This window comes from Miniopterus natalensis, chromosome 7, assembly GCF_054644295.1.
Source record: "Miniopterus natalensis isolate mMinNat1 chromosome 7, mMinNat1.hap1, whole genome shotgun sequence".
Lineage (NCBI taxonomy): Eukaryota > Metazoa > Chordata > Mammalia > Chiroptera > Miniopteridae > Miniopterus > Miniopterus natalensis.
The window spans coordinates 27,002,878-27,017,813 of record NC_142087.1 but is presented as its reverse complement, the minus strand read 5'-3'; the positions used below and the strand labels follow the sequence as shown (position 1 = coordinate 27,017,813).

At 47.7% G+C, this 14,936-nt stretch overlaps 1 long non-coding RNA gene across 1 annotated transcript in view; it reads right to left on the bottom strand.

The window, feature by feature from the left end:
* LOC148092732 (uncharacterized) overlaps positions 1 to 4,132 on the bottom strand; it is a 38,605-nt gene extending 34,473 nt beyond the window's left edge. Inside the window, exon 1 of the long non-coding RNA XR_015714766.1 lies at positions 4,007 to 4,132. This is a non-coding gene — a long non-coding RNA (uncharacterized LOC148092732). The remainder of the gene's footprint in view (positions 1 to 4,006) is intronic.
* Between the last annotated feature and the right edge of the window lie 10,804 nt (positions 4,133 to 14,936).

Genomic DNA, 14,936 nt, shown 5'->3' with positions numbered 1-14,936 from the left:
TGCCACACACACACATCTATCTGATAGGTGTCCATTTTTCTCAAAACATTCCTTTCCTTGACTTCTGTGATACTACTCTATTCAATACAGATAGCAGGGGCTACTTAGTGTTCATGCTTTGGAAAAACCTATGAGACAAACCTATGAGATAAATTTGCTCAGTGCTGGAGATCTAGAAGTATCTGCAGGTGGGCAGTAAATTCACCCAGCTATGTTTCTCTGATCAGGGTATCACTTCCCAAGGCTCCACTCCTCTGCTAGACCACAACTCTTCTCTGAACCCCTTAAATAGGAACTCCAGCTTCCCCAGTTCATCTCCTCTCTTAAATGCAACAGTCTGAAGAGCCAGCGTTACAGATCTGTGAAAAGTGCCTGATATTACTCTAGTAGGTTGTAAGAAAAGTCTTTTTAAAAAACACAATTTTAAACAACGGGTGCACGTGAACTGGGGGCTACCATCAGTAGCCCTTTTTTCCAGGTCAGGGGCACCCAGTGAGTGTTGCTACCTTTTCATGAGTACACACTAACACCATCCACATTGTCATCTCCCCAGGAGAGAGGAAGTGAGACAACTGAAAACTCAGGGTGTATTACTTTCCCATTCAATGGAGGTAATCAACCAAAATGTACCATCAGAATCAGCACCCCTAAATTGGCACTCCACGCACACAGCTGCACTTGAAGCATTTTCAGGGAAGGCTGAGTGAGGTCTGCAGGCTTCTGGGCAGCATGAAGACAGAGCTCTCTAGGGCCTGTTTGCATTTTTTATCAGACTCCTGAGCTCCCTCAGATCTGACTCACCTTAACCAGGGTCACAGAAACTGGCAGACCAACAATTTACTCTAGATTACAAGAGGGGATTAGGTTTAACATCCAGAATATACATTTTTACTGTCCTGAGTGCCAGCATTTTTCAGAGACTGCCGAGATGTCAGAAGGTAAACTAAAAACCATTGGACTGAACTAAACAGTTCCCAAAGTGGAGCCCTTGGAACACTGGATCCAGCAGATGCTTCACAAGAAAGTGTGTTCTGTGGCCAAATGAAGCTGGCAAATGTTCCATATTATGGCATCATCCTAGAAAGTCCCAATGCATATTATAATGATAAAGGCACTGGAAGCCCTGTAGTGGAATGCCTGTTTAACATTAGCATTACTCTAATATATGCATTTTACTACTGTACTTCTTTAGTAATTTTTTAGCAAAGTTACCTCCTAAAACACAACTGGGTAAATTCTCCTCTAGACATACACTGAGCACAGCTGCCTCTAGCAAGTCAGCTGTGCTCAGATCCAGTGAAATGATTACTGCATCTGAGCCCTGGTTTTAGCTTTGGTACTTCGACTGACCTCTCCAGGCCTCTGTTTTCTCACCTACCAAACGGAATTAATAATACTGTTGTGAGAAACAACTGAGGTATCATCTCTAAAAGCATTTTATAAAGTGCCATAAAAATATGATTCTCTACTAATGACCTACTTCTTGCTATATAACTCCTCAAAATGCATTCCTAGCCTTGGCCGGTGTTGTTCAGTTGGTTGGAGCATCGTCCCGTGCACCGAAGGGTCACGGGTTCAATTCCAGGTCAGGGCACATACCCAAGTTGCAGGTTCGATCCCTGGTTGGGGTTCGGACTGGAGGCAATCAATCAATGTTACTCTTTCACACTGATGTTTCTCCCTCTCTCCATCTCCCTTCCTTTCTCTCTAGAATCAATGAAAAACATATCCTTGAGTGAGGATTTTTTTTTTAAAGGCATTTATAAAGAGATATTTTTGTTCATTCTTTCAATACCCATCCCTTGAGTGCTAATCAGTAAGAGTTATGCCCTGGCTTTCGACCTTAGGAAGTTCAGACAGTGGGGAAGTGGGGTTCACTGCATATGGCTCATAAGTGATACACACACAAGCAATTCTGGGATGCTAAAGTGGGTACCCTGCCAGGAAAAGGAGGAGGGAGGTCAGGGAAAGCTTCCCAGCTGAAATCTTAGGAATCTTGAAGGATCATTAGGCGAGTTGGATGTATAAGGGGAGTGGGACATAGTGCCAGAATGATATAATGTGGGGAGTATGTGAAGAATGGGACCAATTAAGGTTGACCTCCCAGGCTGCATGCCCTTGCACAGAGGAGAAATGAGTTATCTGTCTCTTCTAAGCAGAGGCAGAGATTTAGCTCGGTAAGGAGGCTGTTTCTAGAGAGTAGAACTCCTCTTTTGAGGACAGTAGTGACCCCTGAATTTGGAGAAGGACTGGGGGATCTTGGGTGGGGATAAGAGGGCTGCTGGGAAGTTGCCTCTAAACAACCACATACCACAGTCCTAGAGGGAGTCAAGCTCCTGCCATCAACCCCTGCATGGGGGTCAAGTATGAGCTATTTTAGGTTTTTTCTGCTCAGATAATCTGTCTTCAGGAGAATGTCACTAGACAAGGAGGTCCTGGTAGCAGGCTGGGTTCCTTTCAGGTCCCCAGCCTCCGAATGCTGAGAGCAGAGTCCCCAAACCTCAGAGCTACTGTCACCCACCAGCTGCCTTCTCCAGTCCCAACTGCAAGGGCCTCTCGCTGTTCCAGGCCCCTCCCAGCCCCTGGCTCCTGGTACCCCCTATGGAGGTCCAGAGCACTGGGAATTCACCAGTGTTCCAGAGACATATTGGAACCTGAGGCAAAAGAAAATGTGTGCCTCTACGTACACTTATCAAAATATCCCCCCCCATATTTGGACTGGGTAAAAAGTAAATAAAAGCTCTACAGTCCAAAAACATGACTGTGTATAAAGCTGCCATCGCCTAATCCATTACATGTCACTGTCAACCCTCATAAACCCCCAAGGGGGGACCAGGCACACTGAGGGTGCCTAGAAACAACTGTTCCCATTGCACAGGATGCAGAGTCCTAACAACCCATCTTTATTTCAAATGCTGGTATTTTGTTCATCGCGGATTTTTTTACATTAACTTTGATTTTTTTAAAAAATATTGCATTAAAATACTATTTATCTTGATTACTGAGAACCACCAAGTGTTTATTTTTGCTGCAATATTTACACAGTCCTGGTGGTTGAGGAATGCTGAGGTTTCCTGGTTAATAACAGCATGTTCCTAAGAAACCCCAGCGTTCCTGAAACCCTTAGGCCTGCAGGAAAGTGCGGCTCCAGTGCAAGCAAGGTCAGTGCTGGCCTCCTCTGCTGAACTCGGAAAGCCCTGAGGATTTGAGAGCTTTAAGCGCGGGGCCTCTCTGGGCCCAGGGGGCCGGCATTGCCCTGTATTTCTTGGCAGCACATTACAGACTCTAAAGTTGGATTCTGCAAACCCTGCGGTCTCCTGGCCGTCCAGGGGCGCCCTGTGATGGCTGGGTGGACGCTGAGCCGCTGGGAATAGAGGCCAAGGGTGGAGACCTCCAAGTGGGAAAGTGGCCCTTCCCTGTCCCCTTTCCCGCAGGAATCCTGGGCTGCGCCGCCATCAATCAACCTCCGCCGCAGCCCTTCGCCCCCAGCCGGGGCTCCCCGACCCCCTCCAGCCGCGGCCGCTTCCCCGGGGAGAAAGTCCCGGCTCCGCGCCGGGCGCACGAGCTGCGCGACCCCCGATCCCGCCCGCGCGCGCTCGGCACCGCGCAGCGTCCCCGCAGGTAGCGCTCCGCGGAGATCGCTACCTCCCGGTCCCCGCGCCCTCGGCACGCACACGCCCGCTCCCGGAGCCGCCGCGCCGCCAGCCCCTAGCTGCCCCGCACGCCGCCCCGCAGAGGTCAGCCGAGGATACCCCGCGGCCGTGCCAGGAGCGGCGGCCGCCTCGCAGCGCCGTCACGTCGCCCTGCCCGGGCCGTGGCGTCCCCACTCCCTCGCGCCCCCTCCGGCCTCGGCCCCCAGGACCTCCGAGGTCTCCCCGGACGCGAGCGGAGTGTGAAAGCAGCTCCCCGCGCCTGGAAACCCGCACAGACCCCGCCTGCGGCCCGCAGTCTCCCGCGGCGCTGGGTGCGCGCACAGGGGGTGGGGTCTCGCTGCTGCGCCCCTTACCTCGCGTGGGCCCTCCCCGCAGGTCCCGGAAGCGAGGGCGACCGGAGCCCCGCGGACTAGCGCGGGGCTGAGTTTCCCCACCGGGGAGGCGCAGGCGGAGGAGGAGGAGGAGGAGGAAGAGGAGGGGGAGGGGAAGGAAGGGGGAGGGGAGGGGAGGGAGAGAGGGAAGGGCTTTGTGTCAGCCTCGGGCCCTCCCCTGGCTCCGGCGCGAGCAGCCACCGTCGCCCCCTGCACCTCGAGGGGGTGACCGACGGGGCGAGGCCGGCGCCTGCGCGCCCCGGGGTCCCGCCACCCCCCCCCCCAGGCCCGCGCTCCCCGCCCCTCCGGACGCGCAGCCGCCGCACTTACCCTGGGACCGGGAACGCCGGCTGCGACGCGGGAGAGCCGGGCCCAGAAAGTTTATCTAACCCGCAGCCCGCTTGGGCCGACGGGCTCCCGGCCCGCGCCGCCGCCGCCGCCGCAGCCGCCCGTCTCCTCTGCGCTCCCGGGGCGGGGGCGCGGCTCTGTCCTCGGAGCTCGGTCCCCGTCCCCCTGCTCTCCGCGCATCGTGCAGCGGCGCACACGCGCCCCTTCCCGGGGCGGGCCCGCCGCCCAGCCGCACACCCGGCGGAGGCCTGCGGCCCTTTGTCCCGCCACCGGGGGCTTTGCTCGGGGTCGCGGCGAAGGGGGCCCCCCAGCCCCGCCCGGCTCGGGGAGCGCGAGCAGCGGGGCGGCGGATGTGGTTTGCTCCGCGCTGGGGACCTTTATCCCGCGGAGGCCGGCGACAGGGACGGGCTGGAGGCTGGGCGCTGGGCGGGCTCCCCGCCGGGACCGAGCCGGGCGGTCCCCGCCGCGCCTCCTGCCCATCCTCCCTCTTCCCCGCTGGGGAGAGCGCTTTTGGGGGAGAAACTGCTAACAGAGGTAGAGTGACCGGAGTAGCTGGTTTTGCAAAAAGAGCTAAGACACCTGTTCTGGAAAAAAGCAGAAAAAAAGAAACGGAGAAAGACCTTCATTTTGTTCTTGTTCTGCTTTAGATCAGCAGCAGAAGAAACTTATTGGTGTCAGTTCTTGTGAATCCTGCCTTCGAAAACACCAAGATTTATTGTCACTTATAATCAGTTCAGCCGGCAGGAAAATAACCCACTGCTCCCACGGTTCTGTTCCAAGTCACCCATTCAATAAATAATTGAGCACCTGCTAAGCTCCTGACACTGAGTCAATGCTTGGGATATGCTGGAACAGAAAGAGCTCCTGGCCCTGGCGGGGCTGGCTTTCTGGAGGGGTGGGGGTCGGGTGCAGGAGTCTACGCAAATATCACAGAGTGCACTTACACAAACCTAGGTGATGTAGCTTACCACTGTGGACGAAAAAGGGCCACATACTACCCGACAAGCTCAGGGGAGGCCTGAGCCGCAGCCTTACAGAGACCTGAAGCAGAGGCCTTGGCTCTTGCCTTTTTGAGGGAAAAACTGAGTCAAGAGACAAAGTGCAGCAAGGTAAGCAAGAATTTATTGGCCGCAGCGAAAGCACACTCAGGACAGTGAAACAAGGAAAGGCTTAGCATAGAGGAAGCAACAGGAGTGAGTGCCCAGGCTGGGCTGCTTTAGCTCGCTGGAAAGTCAGAGAAAAGGGAGCATCGGAAACAGGTTCAGAGGGTTAGCCCAGGATGAGCTGCTGACGCCCACTGCTCCCCTGGCTGCAAGTTTCATGGGGACCCTTGGTGTTAGGAGCTATGTGCCTGTGGGGGATGTAGAGGGGGGAGGCAAAGGCATAGGGCATGCTGCCCAAGGAGAGAGCACCCTGGGTCCTTTGTCTTGAGGGTTATTTCTCTCTCACAAGCTGGAACCTTAGGGGAGGCCTCAGGGGAGGGTTTCTGCAGAATATTCATCAGATTTCCAGGTGGGCTCTTTCAGGGTCTTAGTCTCGGCTGATTGGTCAGGGCCAGGGCAGGGAGTCATTAGTCAGTGCAGCTGGTCCTGGCATCACCCAATGGGTTTGCTGCTTTTCTGGGCCTGGAGCTAAAATACAACTGAGGCCTAGCTGTTCTCTCTAGGGAGGGAAGATCAGGGGGGTCTAAACCACATGACCAGGGATATGCTGGGGGAGGAAAGGTTATCCTGGGGACTAGGTCCTTGTTTGCCTAGTTTTCCCGGGTGCTCACGTATATCTAACTGCCGACCACAATAGGATGATCTGAAATTAAAACTTTCTCACTAAAAGCAGTCCTTGGCTTTTTCCCCCCTAACAAAGGTCAATCTTTACCTTAACTGAGCCCGTTTTCTTTTTTTACATCTATAGTAACACACCTGATAACATACCTTTGAAATATCAAAGTGATTTCCTTTTTTCTGTACACCTCAAAGCACAACTACTGTACCAGAGCAGAGACCACAAACCCCCTCATTGTTGTTATTATGATGTTGTTGACTCTTAACATCATATACCCACAAATGTAAAAGAAGTATGTCTATTCCTTTAACTTTTTATCCAATCCCAGAGATTTCCCTGCTTTGCTTTCTCCCACCTCCCTAATCTATCACCAATGGATTTCATGTAACCCCCCCTTAGTCTTCCTGTTTGATTCTGATGTATAAATTAAGTGGTAAAAGTGCCATTTTCCAGAGCATTTTCTCAATCCTTTGAGATTTTGATTCCTGGCAATTGTCATCAGATTGGCTCAAATAAACTCATAAAAAATTCTTACAAGTTTGGACGTTTTTATGTTGACACTACACACCACACACCTAGGCTACTCTAGGCAATTAGAACACAATGGTAAGTATACGTGTATCTAAACAAAGAAAAGGTACAGTAAAAATATGGTGTAAGCGATAAAAATTGGTGCACCTGTATAACAGCACTTACCACGCATGGAGCTTGTAGGGTTGGAAGTTGCTCTGGGTGGGCGAGTGAGTGGTGAGTGAGAAGGTCTAGTCTAGGACCTTACTGTACATTACTGTAGACTTTATAAACACTGTACACTTACGCTACACTAATCTAAACAGTTGTTTTTCTTCAATAATAAATTTTGCTCACTGTAACTTATTTACCTTATAAACTTTTTGGTTTTTGACTTGTGATAACACTTAGCTTAAAACACAAACACATTGTACAAATGTGTTTATGGCATCATTTTATAAGCTTTTCCCATTTTTAAACAATTTTATTATTTTTTTACTTCTTAAACTTTTTTATTAAAAACTAAGACAGAAACACAACGTGAACCTAGGCCTACACAGGGTCAGGATCATCAGTATCACTGGCTTCTGCCTCCGTATCTTGTCCCATTGGAAAGTCTTCAGGGGCATTAACATGATGGAGGGGTCATCTCCTACGGTAACAATGGATTCTTCTGGAATACCCCTGAAGGACCTGCCTGAGTCTCTTCTTGAGGAGGTATCGCTCTCTTCAGAAATATGTCCATGGTGGTTTGATTGCTTTGTTCCCTTTTTTAAAAAAAATCATAGATTTGCTTGTAAGCAGATAATGTACCATGAACATTCCTCTCTATTAATGAAAACCTTTCAGTGTTGGGCGTTCATGTTTTCAAACGTTTTTTAAATTGATTTTTTTTTTTTTGAGAGAGAAACATTGATCAGCTGTCTCCTGCCCGCCCCTGCCGGGGACTGAGTCCTCAGCTTGGGCATGTGTCCTGACTGGGAACCGAACCAGCAACCTTTTAGTGCACAGGATGACGCCCAACCAACGGAGCCACACTGGCCAGGGCGTTTTCCAACTTCTTAAGAAGCTTGCTGAGGTCTGTAAAACCTTCTGCTAAGCCCTTCACTGGACTTCACTGGGGCCTTGCTCCTGTAGTTTCATTCCTCTGGCCTACTCTTCCCCTCCGTGTCCCTGTTCCAGTTCCAAGAGCTCATTAGTCAAAGCCTCGGGAACTGCCTCCAGGAGCTCCTCCGTGTCATGCTCACCACACTCAGGTTGAAGCTGTTTGCCAGTTCAACCACATCCCGGGTGATCTCTGCAACCTTTGCGCAATGACGTGAAGGCAGCTATGACATGACTAGGCAATAGGAATTTTTCAGCTCTGTTATAATCATTGGGACCGACATCGTAAACATAGTTCTGCAGCGCATGACTATATTTTGAATACAGAACTGACAGGAATTCCTGAGGGGCTGCATATGGGGGTGAAATGGAGAGGGAACAGAGGCTCACCTGGCCTCACCTTCCTCCCTCTTCTGTTCCTTCTTCAGCCCCACAATGATCCTATTTTATAGACAGTGCCCCAGCTAAATGCCGAAGATGTATGGCCTCTGCTTCTTCCCATCCTTCCCCCTTTCTCTCTTTCCACTCACCCTCTTAATAGCTTCCTTCATCTTGTGGACATCGCCCCATGGGTGGCCCCACAAACTCAATCCATTCCAGGACTTGGGGCCCATTGGCCCTTTCCTTGCCCAGGAAAACATCTTTTATTGTAGAGGTGGATTGGGATTATTCATTCCAAATTATTTGAGTAGCTACTATGTGCCAATCACTACTGCAGGCAATGGGGCTATAGCAGTGAACCAACCAAATCGCACCTTGTGGTCATGGGATTCACACTGTAACGGGGGAGAGAGAGGCAATGAGCCAGACAAACAAGGCGAATACGTGGCATGGTTGATGTTACCTGCCACGGAGGAAAATTAACCCGGGGAAAGAAAGAGCAGGTGCTGGGGACGCCACAATTTAAAACAGGTGATCAGAGAAAACTCCAGGGGGAAAAAACCCAACATCACAAAAATAACGAATGTTGGACCCTCACAGGCTTACCTCACTTTTGGCAGGTTTGGTGTCCCACCCCAGGGTTCCTGGAGACCGAAGTGGCCACTCCAGGCAGCTGCAGAGATCACAAGTGCTCTAAGGGGCACTTTTGTCAGCTGAGGACCAGCTAGCCAAGAAATGTCATTTCTAATGGAGTTATTTCCCCTCTAAAGTAAACCCAGAAGTACTGGCTCCAGAACCATTGCCCAGAGCTGGCAACGCAGCCATTTCTCTCTTCTGTTGAGCAGGGCAAGTGGAAGTGAATGTCTTGTGCACATATAATGACTTGAAAAGAGTGGTTTTGTACTCCAAGGTCTGAGTTGTAAAATAATCATCATAATTATGGTGATTCTGTCCTTACTACTCTGCAGTGGCACTGGTGACATTACCTTGCTCAATTCCCATAGTGACCCTGGGAGACAGGTAAAGAATATCAGTGGATAGTTAATTAATCCCTAGTGTTAGGACTTATCTAGTAGTTAGGTGGTAGTTAGAAATGCCCATCTCCTTCTCCAAAGATGTGGTTCATGTACCTGGTGGGGAACCTTTTTTCTGCCAAGGGCCATTTGGATATTTGCTCGCCCCCCCTATCCACCCAGCCCCCCCCCCCCCAGGCCTTCAGCACACTATTGTCTGTGTACTCAGGCTATGCATATATGCATATATGTTCCTTGGTTAATCTCTTCTTGCCCCTCCCTGTAACCCCCTTCTCTCTGAGATCTGTCAGTCTGTTCCATGCATCCATGCTTCTGGACCTGTCGTTCATCAGTTTTTTTGTTCATTAGATTCCACATATGAGTGAGATCATGTGATACTTGTCTTTCTCTGACTGGCTTATTTCGCTTAGCAGGATACTGTCCAGGTCCATCCATGCTGTTAGAAAGGGTAAGAGGTCGTTTTTGTTAGACCCACATAGTATTCCATGGTGTAAATTTGCCACAGTCTTTTATCCACTCATCTACTGATGGGCCCTTGGGCTGCTTCCAGATCTTAGCTATTGTAAACAGTGCTGCTGTGAACATAGGGGTGCGTAAGTTCTTTCCGATTGGTGTTTGGGATTCTTAGGCTATATTCCCAGAAATGGGATCGCTGGGTCAAACGGCAGTTCCATTTTTAATTTTTTGAGGAAACTCCATACTGTTTTCCACAGTGGCTGCACCAGTCAAAATGCAACAAATCTTGGTGTTATTCTCTGAATGATAGTTGTGAAATTTTCCTTGGTTTCCCAAGAGCCGTAACTTTTTCAAATACAGAAAAACTGGCTTATAAATACTTAGATTAGTGAAAATGGAATAATAAATGTTCTTACCTCAAACGCCAAAGGAGTGCACATAGTGGAAAAAGAGTGGTCCTCTCCAAAAGATGGCAGAATATAGAGACATCACATTAATACACGTATGAAAAACCAGTTCTCTTTTAAAATAACCAAAGATTGTCTTATTTCATCTTATTTTAAGATGACAAATCTCATTAAAGGTAAAATAATATTTGAGAATGAACTTCTCCCTTCCTAACTCCTTAATTCCTTTTTTCTTGTTTAAACTAGAATCTCCCCAAGTAGAAATGAACACTATATCACAAAAGTGTTTCTATTTTACAGTCTCATGCATGATTATACTAAAGTGGGAAGCATCACAGAACTTCAATTCATCTGACAAATGAGACAAAAATTTTAATTCAACCCAGCAAAACATTCCTGCTTCATCCTGACACGTCTGGAGCACATACTCAGCTCAGTTCCCCACTACTTTTTTTGCAGCTTTGAATGAAATATGGGCACCAGTGCAGCCGGAAAAAGGGCTTATTTGCGAGTGAAAGGAATCCAGCTACTTTCATTAACTTCCTTTAAAATTAATCTCTTATACTATATTTGGGGGAACTTCAAAAGAAGATACTTCAGGAAGGTGAAAGGCAATGCTTTTAATGAAAATTTCAGAAAGTTAGTGGAATTTCAGGCCTGCTTTGCTGAGCACTTGTAAACATGCATATATACAGAATGATTTCCATTGAAACTAATCGGAGTTTCACGTAATTGAAAATAAGGCCAAGAGAGGGGTTAGGGTTAAGGTTGGCTTGTCATTTCAATGTCATACTTTGACATTGTTCAACAAGTCTCCTCAAGGATTATTGAGTGATCTAGGGGATGTGTACCTCTGTGTGACTCACTATTATTGATTATGGGATCAGAATGTTAACCTGTGGGTCTTATCCAAAACAGACAAATCTGTCAGTTAAAAAAGATCATTGCAGATTGTGGCTTGGTTGCCCTGACATTCGTTAACCAGTCTTAAATCTAGGACTCTTTTTTTCCCCACTGTCCTTGTATATACTTATAAATACCCAGGGCCTCAAAGCACTTTCTGAACTAGCTTCACCCTCTTACTGGCTCCCATGTCAGTGAGTTAACACTTTGCTGACCAGCTATTTTGAGCCAGAACTCGATTGTGTGGCCAGCTACTTTGGTCAGCAAGGTGTTTAAAATTAGTTAAATTAATGTAAGTGCAGACACGAGTTATCTCGTGATCGGTCAATAAGGTGTTCATTAATAAAGCTTAATCCTATACTTATTGCCTTCTTTTATTTTTGCGTGAGAGTCATTTGGAAAAACTTTTTGAATATATACTTTGACACATTTTTGGACTTTCTTTGTCCTTGTTTTGGTCATGGAATGTAAGAAGTTATTTGTCCAAGTGCCAATAGTGTCTTTTTTTGGGTACCCTTGTTGGTCCTGAGAGGCGGCCACGATGACATCCCCACATTGCTTTGCTCTAGTATGTGGGTAGAATCACATAAAATGCCAGAATAAAAATACCTCATTTGCTTTCATCTGTGCTTATTTACAAATGATATTCTATACTGAAGGCTTTAAAAATAGCTTTTGTATAAGAAGAGGAGGAGATGAATATTAATATCAAATATTTGAATCCAATTTCTAAGGTACTTGGAATGGCCTGGACAGTGGTGAAAGCAGCATTTAAAGCCAATTCTCAAAACATACCAGTTTACTCTGTTTTGAATTTGGACTGGGAGTGCTAAAAAAGGAAAGGAGCACTGGGACAGGTCCCTGGGAAAGGAAACGTCAACCCTACAGAAAGTTCAGGGGCTGTTGGTGCTAAGAATCCCAAAGTTGGTGTGCAGAGAGCTGCGCTAAATTACTTCCACGAGCTGCAGAAGGACAGATTGCCGTTCTCGCTCATACGGAGATGACTGCACCGCGATGGTTACGCAACACCACCAGCACAACAGATGGTGCTGGTGCTCCCCTGGGTGAGGAAATTACCCTGCGGCCAGTCGTTTGCTACGCCAATTCCTGGCCGTGCCTCCTTCTGGCTTCTAACCTCACCACCATCCAGCTGGGGCCAGCGATCAGGTCAAAAATTACAGCCTGATTGTCCTCCCAGCGGGACCTGTCCCCACACTTATTACAAAAATTGCTGTTACGTAAACTCCTCTCTTCCTCGTTGTGTTTTCTGCCCCCTTTTGCTAAATGCAATGATTTTCTTGGTTGAGTTTTTCTGTTTTTCCCCCTGTAGCCTTAAAGGAGAAAGTTCTCATCTTGCAAGTGAGGCAAAAATCCGTTGGGCTTTTTAAGGAAAAGTGTAGAATCAGTTCCCAATTCCACATGGAAATGAAACAAACCTGGTTAGTTTATCAGCACAAAAAAGGAATTTCCAATATTAGTAAGCGATCTGGCAGCATAGCTGACTTTGGGTGAATTTGTAAATTAGCTGAGACACACCCTGAGTTAAATCTCAGCCTTTTACTTGAATTCTCTGTAGTTACTCCTTTACCCCCACCCGCATGAGGGCTTATTGGAACGAAAATAGGCTCTTCAGTCCTCCAAATTCACTAACCCACCCCCATTTCAAATGGGTTTTCCTCCCATCATCTGTGCCTGCCCCCATTTGGCAACTCCTCAAATACACCAATGACGATATAGAGTGAACAGGGTGTCCTGGAGAACAGAGCAGATAGCTCTCTACTTGCAGAGCCTCCCAAACTTGAACATGGGCTGGGGCCTGAGACCCTGATTTCTAACCAGCCCCCAGGGGCTGCTGCTGCTGGCCCCGGAGCACCCTGCGCACGGCTGCTCTAAGGCACGCTTCCAGCTTCAGGGCAGCCGGCCTCCTGGCCTAGGCAAAGCAGAAAGGGCGTCCTCTCCACGCCACGGAAGGAACGCTGTGTGATCTTTGTCGGCCAGGTTGGCCCTTTACTGTTCCCTACCAGCTCTACCCAACACTGCAGCCACTAATCCCATGTGGCTCTTTAAATGGAAATTTAAATTAATCAAAGTTCAACAGATTTTTTTTTTTTTCTTCCCAGCTGCTTGAGCCACCTTTCAAGTGCTCAACAGCCACACGTTGCTGACGGCTGCCCTATGGGACAGCACAGATGTAGGACGTTTCCAACACTGAAGAAAGTTCTGTCTGATGAGGCTGTTTTATAGGAATTCGAAGTCTCCCTAGTCAAAGCTGCCAGTTAGAGACCCACCCACACACCTGAGTAGCAAAGACCTACGGGACACTCAGCATTCCTTTTTGGATCTGCACGAAGAAATATCCCAAATGATCTGAGTATGCTTCCATGAGCCGTGGTTCTGAACCACGGTAGAGACATCTGGGCAGCCTGAAACAGATAACCAGGTGATCCAGATCAGAATTATGGAGGGTGGCGCAGCATCTGAGACGGGACCTCCTTACTTTCCAGAGCACTGAGTCACAACCTGTAACTCAGAAGAAACCGTGAAACATGGCATTGATTTTCCTGATGGGGTGCAAGGGAAAGCTTACCGCTGACCCTAAAAGGCTGTCTTGTTGCAGAATTCATATGTATAAACTGTGAAACCTTCTGTGTAGCCATTCAACCCAGGCTCAAGGCATAATCCCTTTCCGAAACAAAACTGTAGTCTTAAATCTTCCTTCCTCTCCTACCTGTTGCAAAAACGAAGACCAAAAACAAAATGAGTGTTAACTATGACTAGTCACTATGGTGTTTGCTAAATTGAGGTTCAGTAAAAACTTCTTAAGTTAATGGGACTGCTGGGTATAGTTTATTAAGAAAGTAAGTGTCCTGGGTGCAACAGTAAGCAATCTGAGAGATTTTGGTGGGGTTTCATTACTCCACCCTGTGTTTTAAAACTAAGCATAGCGTTCAGTGTGAAATCAATTCCGGGCTGGCATAATTTATCCTGTGCACGTTGCTAATCTCTGCTCATCCCTGGCCTTGGTTCCTAACTTTCTTGGCCTCTCTGCAGACTGCAGACACCCACATCTCTGAATGATGATGCAATGGACACGTGGACTTTTATTTATCAAAGAAAAGTTGGCTAAAGCCACCCTATTCCTGCAGATGTATCATAGTGGACAGCGGGACATTTGGAAAAACTGCAAAGATCCATTGAACTGTTTTCATACAGAGTTTTGGTGTCAAATAGATTGTGTGTGTGTGTGTGTGTGTGTTGAGCAGCTATTGTAGAAAATATCAAAATAAATGAGACTCACTAACCAGTATGAGACTACTCAAAATCCAACATGGAAATATCCCATCTACTTCAAAATAATTGCTAGAAATGGGTCAAAATACTTGGATAACTACCTAGTGATGTGATAACCATCCTATTTTGAAAGGGTGAAAATAAATCTTGGAAAGAGCAACATCATCATCACGAATTTCCTACTTCTTAGTCCCAGTCCCAACAATCTGAATATTTTCATGAACAATCAGGTAAAGTTCTAAGGATATACTGAATTACATGTATTGCAAGTTGGATGAGATGCCCATTTTATATGCCACAGTTGAAAACTGTCTGGACTTTACCATATTATCACTCCCCCCTCCCTTTTTTTTAGCATTTAGGCTTTTCTTTGAAGCCTGGGTGCTTAAAATGTGTTCAAATGTGCTGCTTGGGATAGAGAGTCTCGGATCCCCAGTAAATTTAGGACTGGAAACAAGTTCTGAAGCAACAGGCCCAGGAAAAGGTAATAAGCAGTCTTCAGGTCTTTTTGTAGATAAATACAAAACATGTATTTATAAAAGTGTACTCTCCCTAAAAGGGTAGGTCAGCACTTCCTTTGGGAAGGGGAAGGGGAAGAGGATGTCCTGTCATGGCCTCTCAGTGTACCCAAGGCCACCTAAAGGGCATGTGTGTGGACAGTGGCCCTCTGCGGGCCTGGGTCAAGTTAAGAACACA